The 12,150-nt window shown below is 38.5% G+C and overlaps 1 protein-coding gene across 5 annotated transcripts in view; it reads left to right on the top strand.

Annotated features, from left to right (window-relative positions):
* The window catches only part of ATRNL1 (attractin like 1), a 1,055,790-nt gene that overhangs the window by 191,200 nt on the left and 852,440 nt on the right, over positions 1-12,150 (top strand). The window lies entirely within an intron of this gene.

Below are 12,150 nucleotides of genomic sequence, written 5' to 3'. Positions count from 1 at the left end.
GGACCAAAAGTGTCTTTGTATTTCTCAATGCTTAAAATACCCTCTCCTGCAAAATATAGAACACCACCATCTAGTACTTTCTCTTCATGTTAAGATCTCCGTGTCCAGGTTCAAAATCTTCCCTTGAAGTACTCCCTCGCTTCACCAGGAGTTAGCACACAAACCCTATTTTCAAATACATCACAACAATCTGTGAATTTCATTTGTATTAAAACCTTTACTTAACTAGAGAAACTAATAATTGTAACATTCAAGGTACTGCTGATTTATTTGTGATGTTAAAACTATAAAATAATAGACACATTAGAATAATTCAGATTTTGCTTAAAATACTCTTTGAAAGTGGCATGGAAAGTTTTGGGATTGATGCAGTCATGTTAAGTAACTCAGACCATGGTAGCATTACTACTGTATCTAAAAAAAATTGAGGTTATCTATTGTATTTCTGTGACAATATCAGAGTTTGGAAATTTTTCTTTAAGTTTTTCCTGTGTAGACTTTTTTTAACAAAAGTTAATTTTAATAGGAATAATATTAATAGCCTCTTTGTAGACAAACTTGTATCATGAGTAGAAAAATCAAATTGCCAAAAAATAAATTGTCTTTTCAAGAAATGTTATATAAAACAAGGGGCTAATATTGAGTAGTGCTGAACAGGCTCAGTTGCTCCATTTTCCCAAGGGAATTGTGGGGACTCAGTATCTCACAGGAGGTATTCAGCAGCACATTTAGATTGAGCCACTAGATGTAACATATGAAATACTTATGCCCTTATTGTGAATCTGATTCTATGTTGTATTCTCTAATTCTGCTGCTGCTGCTCTTTGCTGATTTTTCCCACTGTGTTGCAGTAGCTTGAGGGGCTGCTGTCATTTTCATAAGCACCAGGGCTACATCAAAGATACAGTAGCTGATCGGTGTAGTACAGCAGCTTCCCAGCCACACCTCATTTTCTTCATCCACACACCTCCTTCCTCCTGCTATACCAGTAATAGGGAGGGTGAGTGGTACAAGAGCACCCTGTGTTGAGAGTATGCAACCAGGGGATCACTATTTACATTAGGATGGGCTAACACTAACTCAAGCCATTTAAGCTGCTTGAGGGCCAGGATATGCATAGCATAAATCAGCATGGTAAATTTGCCACAAATATTCATCGGGGATGGTGTAGGTATACTTCGTCCTGTCTCGGCACAAGGGGCTGGACCAGATGACCTCTGGAGTCTCTGAATTTCGGTGATTTTTATGATCACACCAGAGGTTCTGATCTAATACGTTCATTTTCTGTTCAAAACTAAATGGAATTGTGCTCGTGGTAGCTGTGTTGGTTCTCATTGTGTAATAAGGCATTTATAAAACCCACCACTTACAGCTCTGAAGATGCTGCAAATAGTTAAAACAATTGCAAAAGTAAAATAGAAACCAATGGTTTAAAACACTAAATACAGATGTTAGTATTTAAAATATTGCTGAAAGTCAACTTTTTTTACTTTTTTTTCTGAATTACTCTAGTAAATACACTGAGCCTACTGCTGTGAATCATGAAACGTTTATAAAAGAGAACCCCTGAAGTCTGGGATTCACTATTATGGCATAAAGTTTCCCATAAATCATCATTAAGGAATACACCTTTCCTTCCATTTGGGCATTGAGGAAAGCTCTGAGTTTTGGAAGAAAATTTTAAATATGGGTAGAACAGCCTGTTAAGTTTTCTTCCTCTTATGATTATTTCAACAATGGATTAATCAAAAGCCTGAATGCTTATTGGTATTCACTGTTTAGTGAATGGTTCTCATAGTGAGATTTCTGAATCTAAAAGGGAAAATAAAAAGAAATTGCCTAAAGAGAATATTGTGTTCATTTGTCCTGGACTGGCTTGTGACTCCACTGGAACAGACTGGCTGTGTTGGGACTCCTCAGGAAACAAGCAGCCTATCAAGTTAAGGAAATAGTTGATCATTTTGAAGAATCTCCATGAAAAGCAAGTCTTCTGCAGGAGAACACAGTGTTATGGATAGAGATAAAGAGAAGTGAGTGGATACTGAAATACCTCAGAAGAGAACCGTTTCCAGTTTTTGTTCAGACATGTGATTTAATTCCCTTCTGTTGCTATTAACAATCACTTTCATTATTCTGCCTCCTACAGACATTGTCAACTTGCTATTGTGAAATATTGCCGTTTACAGTAAACTTAGATGAACAGCTTCTTGTGCAACCAAAACAGCTACTAGAGACTGAGGATTGTGTGAGGAATTCGTGGGTAACTATACTCAAAGGCTGTGTCTATACTAGAGACCTTACAGTGGCACAGCTGCAAATGATGCAGCTGCGCTGCTGTAAGAACGCTCAAATAGCCACTCTATGCTGACACGAGAGAGCTCTCCCATCGACATAATTAAACCACCTTAAATGAGCGGCAGTAGTTATGTTGGCAGGAGCTTCTCCCACCGACATAGCACTGTGCACACTACCACTTACGCTGCAAAACTTATGTTGCTCAGGGGGACGTTTTTTCACATTTCTGAGTGACATAAATTTTGCCAACATAAGTGGTAGTGTAGACATGTATAATCTCAGTAAAATGTCAGTCTCTAATTCACAAGGTTTCAATTTATAGTTGAATATCTCAGGGTGTAGCAGAATGTGCTGCTGCTGGTACCATTGATGGAGGTTCTCTTATTGATCTCAAATGAACCAACGGTTTCTGACCTTCAAAAACATTTCTTCATATGGATTGCAGGTGTTTGTATTGGGCAGATGTATAAGCATAAAACCTTATTTTCAATGAGTGTGTCTTTGACATTATGATGGTTTTATTCAGGTTAAAGAGCATGTATTAATCCATTGGCACTGGTGGTTGGTATTCACCAGATTTGTGTGTTTCTGCTCCCATGTTCTGGTAGTATAAATGATGAAAGATTGCTTTTGCATAATAAATCCCATACCTGGAATTGCTAGACTGATAGAGATGTGCTTCCTTTCCATGTGCTTTAATTAGCCTGCATTTTGTCCATTAGGGAACTTGTAGCAAACCAAAGCATTAAGATTCTGATCTCTATCCTGAATCACCTCATTTCTGGCTTTCAGAAGGCAGTGATAATCTTTGTTTTATGATAAGTGACCTGCTTGTTATGGGTAATCTGCCAAGAACTTGCCAAATAGCATGTGTAAAAAAGACAAACATGCATTTTTCAAGTGGTTATATATAAATTGGCCTGCTGATGTCAAAGGTTTGGCAGGCTTGGCGCAGTGGATATATTTAGGTCAATTGTTAAATTTCCTGTTTCAATTATCCCTACAATAAAAACAGAAGAATAAATGTGTGTGTCTATATTAAACACTGTAACACTTTTCAGATAGTGCTTAGATGTTCAAAATTCAGTGAGTAACAGGAATAAAAGACAAATCAAATAGCGCCTTGATTCTTCAGGTGAAGCATGGAACCACATCAAATTCCACATTAAAAGATTCACAATGTGCAGCATGTACATTGTCCCATGAAGGGGCACTCCTATTGCTCGGTAGATATACAGCACAATGTGCATACTACCATTCTTTTTGTAAAGATGAAAATTAAAATGTCATCGTCACAAATAATCTAAAGAAAAAAAGTCACTTAAGAGGTTAAGGAAGATTGGCTTGATATTTGGAAGTAAAATTAAGGACTGCTCAATTGTATTTTGATTAGATTTTTTTTCTTACAAGAAAACTGAATGTGAAAATTTAATTTTCTGAGGTAGGTAAATTAGGAGGGGATATGAAGGGTGTCTTGCAGTAGTAAGGTGTGTTGCAAAATGTCTATAACAGCAGCATGAGAGAGCTCAGAAATAGAGCTTACAAAATGTCTGCATTTTCTGGCGAATTTAACACTCATGATCTTTGTTCTCAGGTTGGTGATATCTAAAGTTTTTCCAGGAGATATAGGCTGCATCACAAATGAAGAGGGAGGAAGGATAAGATTTTGTATTACCATGACTGCTAATATATCTGGCTAATCAGTGGATGATTATTAGCACTTTTCTAGAGGGTGCCCTTCATTGGCCATCCCAGAGGAAAGAATGGTGCTTTGGCTGGGAGGGCTGGGGGGAAGGGGAGGAGGAATGCACTACATAGTAGTCAGGTAGTTTTAAAACATAATAATTTAAAGTTTTAAAAATATATCAGGGCAAATCAGTTATTACCATGGTCCACTTGATCATACCACCTCATTTCCAGTAACTTCCTACAGGGTCTGATATCTGTAAAGATTTAATACATAGGGCTGAGACTGGGCATGAGAAATGAGATATAATCTGTCTATTGCTAGAAATATTATGTATCTAGAGAGTTCAGAGAGAGTTACTGTGAGATAATCAGAGGTAGATGTCTGAGCCTTCCCCAGCTAAGTTGTTATAGTAACTCAGAGTCCTCCCCATCTAGTGTCCCATCACCGGCCGTTTGGAACTTTTGCTACTGGCAGTTGCCTGTGGGTTACCTGCCACCGTAGGTAGTACCATCATACCACCCCTTCCATAAATTTATCAAGCTAAGTCTTGAAGCCAGTTCAATTTTTTGCCCCCACTGCTCCCCTTGGAAGGCTGTTCCAGAGCTTTGTTGATGACTAATTTATAACCATCAACAAGAGCTCACAATTCCTGTACAAAACTCTTCTTCCTGATGCACCCTCCTCACCCAGAGTCTTAAATACACAGCAGTAGTCTCAGCAAGGCACAAGTCGCAAGTTATGCTTCTATATCTATGCATGGACAACATCCCAATCAGTGCCCTGTACAGAGAAACAGACCAATTTGTGACTGGATGGTTGATGGAAAGGATTCATACCCACCAATTCTTGAAAATCAAGACGAGCTTTTGAACCCAACACAAAAAATTTCTCAGGCAGGGGTCAAAACGAACAAGTTCCTGGCCATAATTTTACCTTCATAGTAAATATTTGCAAGATCCAATTCTTCATTGCATCAGTCATTTCCTGGCAATGGTCATGCAGCCAATTATCTCAATGGCTAGAATTGCTGGTGTCATGCATAGGCTTATCCTCCCCACATCCATGCACACTTCTTTGATTCACTGCTCACTCCTTCCCATTAGTGATGAATGAGGAGAGAAGCTGTGCAAACAGAATGAGAAATTCCTTATCTGATAATTTTCTTCGTGTTAGCAGCTTCTCTCCTCATTCAGCCCACCCTGGTAGTCTTCTAAATGACCAGAATACAAATTGAAAATTTTCTCTCAAGGAAGACTTAAACATATAATTCTCTTGAGGTTAATTAATGCATTATATCAAGTTGTCCTAATGCAAATAATTTATTGCTGGAGTGTTTCTACAGCTTTGGAAGAACTCTTCTGTTGGCTTGAACATAAGGGTGGGGCTTAGTCCTGGAGACTCTATTAACAATATAAAGCTGCCGCCAAATTCTAAAGGTGGGGGGCATTAACCCAACAGGTACAAATGAGAAGAGAAGCTGCTAACAGAAAATTATTGGGTAAGAAATTTTTCATTCCTTCTACTGAAGCTGTTCAAAATAGTTGAAAAGAAAGAAAAGGATTGACAGGGAAAAGGATGACATGAACAAAGATGAAGGAAAAAAAGTGGGGGGAGGAAGGGAAGCAGAAAGGAGATAATTCATTGGAGTGCAATAAAATGGGCCTTAGTGAGACTGATAGAGACCAAATTGTTTGGGTCCCAGTTTTGTTACACTTTAAGAATTATGTGGGTTAAGAAAGTTTGCATTTAGCTGGCCTTGTATGTACTTATATCATGGTGAAAAACACACTGTACAAAGATGAGATTACAGCTGTTTCATATATGATGTGTATCACTTAACCATAGTGTGACAAGGTGTGTGAGGTGATATCTTCCACTGGACCAACTGTTGTTTGTGTGAGACGGAAGCTTTTGAGTTTACACAGAGCTTTTATTTAATCATAGTGTTGCATTCTGTTATTATCCACAATAATTTGATGAACTGTTCTAAAGTCAAATACTGTAATAGTGTATGCAGCTGGCAACTATACCAAAACGTCTGAATAAGATATTTGGAGCTGAACCCCTTTGAGATCCACGTGAAGGAAAAGCATTTGAAAAGGAAGCTGTATGTCACTTTAGGTTAATATCACTGGAGTGGGCATTGATTTGGCTTGTAGATCTATACTATACAGGTGAAATATAGAACAGTAAAAGCAGAAGATGAGAAGAAAATGTAGGCATTTGAAATATACTGTTGCTGACATTGATACATAAAAAAAATATAAACTAAGAGGCAACATCCCCAGTCAAAAATCAGAGCTTTCCTTAAAACCATTCCTACCAACCAATCTTATGAAGAGACATGAATAAATAGATGATATTTTCAACAGTCCTTGAGAACTAATAAACACAAACTCTGTTACAGCAGTGGGAAGGAGTTCTAGATAGGAATTCATTGAGAATACTCAATATTCAAATATAAGTATTATTAGCAAGAGTTCATCAGCTGACCTGAACTGTTCTAGTAGTGCATGGGGAGAAGGGAGGGAGATGATCTCTTAAATAGCTTGAACCCAAACTACATGTGGCTTTATGCATTTGCTTCCTGAAGTGAACAGTAAGCCAATAGCGAGCACCCAGGTGTGATGTGCTTTCTCCTGCCAACCCTATTAGGCAGCTGAGCCTACGCAGCTAAGCCATTTCATTTTGCACCAAATCTAATTTTTTTAAATATACCCCATATGTTGTACCTCAGAATTTCTCCTTGCTGTCTGATTGATATTTCATATCTTTTACTTTGCATTTGATTGTACCTATTATTATTATTAGGGAAGCCTAATAACTTGAGGACAAGATACATTTCAGTTCAACATATAATGGCTTACGCTTTTATTTGCCGCATTACAATAAAACATGTAGACCAAATAATGCACTTGATTATCCACAGTGGCTATATTTTATTGTCCCATACAATTGATGATCAACAGTGTCAGGACCAGAATGTGGGCAGTCTTATCTAGTGGTTAAAGCCAGGGACAGGAGCAGGGAGCCAGAGTCACAGGACAGAGCTGGAGTCAGAAGTCAGTAACTGGAGCCAATGGTCAGAGTCAAGGTCACAAGTGAGGAAGGGAGCAGGGCTTGATTGGAGTAGGGCAGGAAGAAGGCTGAATACAAGGCAGGAGCAAGGGGCATATCACAGTCACAGCTGTGGGCATAAATGTTGAGTAGCCAGGGAACTGCTGCTTAGCTTAAATGCAGACCTGTTGGCTTCTTTCAGCCAATCAGGCCATTCTGCTATAAACCAGCTGGGCTCATTAACCTGCCTGAAGGCTGAACTGACTAGCGCTATGTTAGATGAGGGGACTCAATCCCATTGTTCCTGACAAATAGCACTAGTACTGTTTTTTTTTTTTTAAATTGTCATGCTACATTATTTCTGTTTAAGATAATTACAGCAGTTAGCACAGTATCTTTGTTTTCTTACAAATCACATTTGCCATGCATTATTAAACTGATAAAATAAAAAAGAAATAGATGTAGTAATTTTATCCCTGTATTTTGAAAATTGTGTAAAGATTAATTAGATACAAACCTAATCTTCTATACCATTCATTTGGCCAAATTAAATACACAATCTTACAGCGCACATCAGACATAAACATATTTTGTTCAGGAAACTACAGCAAACACTGAATCTTTGCTTTATTAAAATTTTCTTAGTTGTGAAATGAATAAAGCTCTAAAATATTTATTTATTTTCCTCAGCTGCATCATATGGTTTTGTGCAGTGCTTTGAAGACAAAAAGTGCTATATTATGAGCATCATGTTTTTACCATTCCCCATGCAAATGATGTAGTATTGTTTTGCTGCAAGTTCCATCTGCTAAATGGGTGTTGTCTAGAAACAAACTGAACTCTGGAGATAGAACCTTTACTGTTTTGTCACATTCTGGCCTATAGGATATTGTTGATTATATCTCTTATGTGTGGCATAGTTATATATTGTTTGTTCTGGCTTTTTGTTACTCACAAAGGCTATTTATTATTTCCTGTATTCCTCTGCAATGATAATTGTTAAAGACCGAATTTTCAGAAAGTTTAGATACTTATTGCACATGCACATATTTGTGAAGGCTGAAGGTTCAGGAATCTGGAGATTTTATGCACATAATGCAATGCCCTAATTTTCATATTTTAATATTCATTACCTTGTTTACATACATGGCAGTAAAAATCCTGATCATCAGAACAGAAGAAAGACAAGGCTGCAGCATGGAATGAGTTTTAAAAACATTGGAATTGCTATGGTATTAACTGGTGCTGGTATCTTACCTGGATTGGTGTACAGGTAACTCTGGGAGCTCCTTGAAGCTCTGCCCCTAGTTACTCATTGTCCTTGAGGTAGTGGGCTGTGGTTAAGTTGTTAATTCAGGTGATCTCTGTGTGTGTGCACCAGTCAACATTTAACCTGTTGTCACTGCCGAAGATCGATATGGCTTTTTCCCTGGTGGCCAGAGAATCTTTGTGTATCACTGGAGGAGATTTTTACCTGATTGAGTGGCCACCTCACTATATAGGCCCATCACAGGCAGGGAAGTCCAGGTAGGCATCATCTCAGCCCCTTCCTTGAAAATAAACAAATATGAATTGTTACCTGACACCCTCCACCTGCTTTCACAAGGAATGCTAACATGGGTGGACAGTATTGGAATCCTAATAACTGCATGGTATAAGGGCGTCTCCCTGGAAAGAAAAAAAAATAAAGTGGAATTAAAATCTGTTTCATGCAGGTATATTGGTTTTTTGGTCTTTGGGATCAGACAAATCAGTTCCCAGATATCGTAAATGATGTAATAGGTAACTTTATGGGAAGCTGAGAGTCATCAGATAAGTCAATTTATAATCTTAACTTCTGCCAGACGCTATGGAAAATAATACAGTTCACATGTCAAATTGAAGCACTACATGAAGTACAATAGGAGAAAATATTTCTTTGCAAGTGGTAGCTAGAACAAGTGCAAGGTCAGTAACTGTCCTCTGTTGCCTCAGATCAATCTACAGTTCTCCCACCCAATCCTATATGTAGTTAAACTCCTGACTGATGCCAGGATATCTCAGTTTTGGAGCAAAAGGGGATACATGGAGCAGTGCAAGAGTTGCAGGAACAGCTTTGTCTTATTGCCAGTCTCTGCAACCCAATGGCAAGGCCAAAGCATGAATGAAATAATCCATCATCTACTTCAGATTGGAGCACTGCAGCTCCCTATCCTATGTCTAATCTTAAAGTATCAAGGACAAGCAGAATAGAGCCCTGACTGAAAAATCTAAATGAGTTCCTTTTGTCATTTTGATCATTACCATTTGATCTTACATGTGCTCTCAGGCTCTCTCTCCAGGATCATGGTAACAAAAATAGCGGATTTAGGGAAGAAAGAAATTGACTTACCTCTTCCCAGACAAAATTTTGATCAGGGTTCTGAATGGAGAAAGCTGAAGCAAATACATAGTGATACGGTTCCAGGAATATATTGGATTCAGGACAAAAACACACACGCTACTAGGATTGTCAGTCATAGGGCTGAGGGATAAGTATGATCAGGTACAAGGTCTCATCTCAAAAGAATGCTAACAGAAGATGGTCATAATGGTAAACAAATGGTGCCATGTAAACAAAAAAACAATTGTTATTGGAGCCTTTTGTGAAATTTCATCTCATACAGAGGCATGTTTCAATGTTAGTGTTGATATGATACCCGTCCAGTAATTCCAGGTATCCCCTCTGCATTTCACCCTATCTCATCCATTGGCAGGACTCTAGCTCCAGTTATATATTCTCCACTTCCAGTTGTGAATGCAAAGAATCAGATTTTTTTGAAGGTATCCTTCCAGTTTAGTTCAGGGAATGGGTAGCAGAAAAAGAGAGCACAAAATCCACCAGCTGGAACACAGTGATTCACTGAGGTCTCAGGGCACTGCACCTTCCACAGGTAGGATGTTTTCTGGTCACAGCAGTCAATATGTCTGATTGGGTTTTCATAATACCAGGAAAATAACCATGAGCTCTATTCCATAAAGAAAAACATCCGTCCAGGGTAGAGCAAATTTTCTATATCTCTTTGCACTGACCACCAAGGAGAAGAATGACTTACATGGGAGAAGTCTGATTAGCTGAGTGGCTTCTAAACCCAGAAATCTCACTCATCATTAATCAGTTTGGAGGGCTGGTGATTGAACTCTTTGCATCTAAGTCCTTGTCTACACAACAGGGAAAAGTTGATCTAAGCTATGCAATTTGAGTTATGTGAATAGTGTAACTCAAGTAGACCTAGCTTAGATCTACATACTGCGGGATCCACACTACACAATGTTGACGGGAGAGCAATCTGTAGTTGATTTAGTGGGTCTTCACTAGTCCCGCTTAATTGACTGCCGATGCATCGATCTCTGCACGTCGATCCCCTGGTAAGTGTAGACAAACCCTAAGATGCCTTGCAACCACCCTGTATTAGGACCTAGGATCTGAGGTGGTGAATAACACTTTACAAAACTTAAGCAAAGTTCCTGCTATATGTCTTTCCACCTTTTCCACTGCTCCCCAGGACAGTGCAGAAGATAGGAATGAGGGAGTGGCAGTGATACTGTTTGTCTTTCTGGTTGAAAAGGCTATGACATTCAAGCTTGATTAACCTAGTTTTGGACTTTGGATATCTCAAACTCACAGAGGAGGTCTGCTGCTGTAAAATCAATCTTCCAGGACAAGACAGGTTTAAAATGAATATTTGGATGACCTGACCTGAAGAAAAGCTCTGTTTAAGCTTGAACGCTTGTCTCTTTCATCAATAAAAGTGTTGGTCCAATACAAGCTATTACTTTACCTATCTCATCTCTCTACTTGGATGAAGAGATTATTGCTGTTGTTGATCCGGAAAGAGAAATCAACAAACAAAAATGTTTCTACTGCCTAGTACGAAGTCCATAGGTTAACTACCACATTAAACCAATGAAACGTAGCCTTGCGTTCCCCCAGGAGAGTTGTGCAGTGGATATATAAGAGTTTTGAAGCAAAAACGTCAAGTTTCTATATTATAATGGTTTTAGTATGCTCAAGTTTTGTACAAATCCCAAAATTAAATCTTTCTTTAGGGCATTAAACATATTCCAACTCTGCAAGGTAAAAGAGCATGATCTTGGAATCGCGTTCTGCTTGTTACAGCACTTCCCAGATTGAACCTCTGCAGGAGGGGTCATTTTATTTCCTATTCATTAGAGTAGGTCTTCCAATGCAATGGCTATCATCTCCAATCAGATGAAACTTTTTATTTTTGAAGTTGGGAGCTTTCTCTGAGACCCTTCTTTTACTTCAGGAAGGTAATTCTCACAACTGTCATAGCATTCATCCTAAGCAAATGCAATAAATATTCTTTAGTTAAACATTAAAATCAAGTTCATAGGACTACGGATGATCTCAGGGCTGAGATGTTGTGTCTCCTGTACTGAGGTCTGCCAGACAGCCATTGGTTCATCAAATTCTGCTATTGATCATCCAGTGTTAACAAATGCCATTTCCTCTCTTTGACAGAAGTCTTCTCTATCACTTAGTGCCAAGGGAACATGGAAAAATATATATAATCTAACTCATTTTGAAAGTCAATATTTAAAGAATGATTATGCTACCCAATTCATAGGCACATTGCTTTGAAAATCCCATTGTAATGGGATCTGTGGATCTTAGCAGGAAGAAGAAGGAGAACTTCTCTGGACTTCCCTGAACATTTTATTTGTTTGTGTAATAAAGTACACAGGTCTGGCCCACCGTGGAGACTAATGGATCATCTAGAATAGAAAGAGAAATTGAAGTCCAAGGATTTGGATTTGTTGTCATTAGGTATAATTTAGCATGTTCTGCAGTAGGAGAACCTTAAAGCATATATTTTATATTGTGTGTGTGTGTGTATATGTTACTCCTCTGTAATTGAAGAAATATAGATTTAAATTATGTTGGCTGTTGAAGTTCTCAGTTGTACGGAACTTCATGAGGCAGGGCATTCCGTATGCTGCCAGTGACTGAAAGGTCTGGTTCTGCCTCCATGATTCCTGCAGACTGAAATACACATTGTAATGGACATGTGGACCTTTTCACTTGCAATAGCATGGGCCATATGGAGTCCTTAAGTTTTCTAAAC

This window comes from Caretta caretta, chromosome 7, assembly GCF_965140235.1.
Source record: "Caretta caretta isolate rCarCar2 chromosome 7, rCarCar1.hap1, whole genome shotgun sequence".
Lineage (NCBI taxonomy): Eukaryota > Metazoa > Chordata > Testudines > Cheloniidae > Caretta > Caretta caretta.
This window is presented reverse-complemented; position numbering and strand designations above follow the sequence as displayed.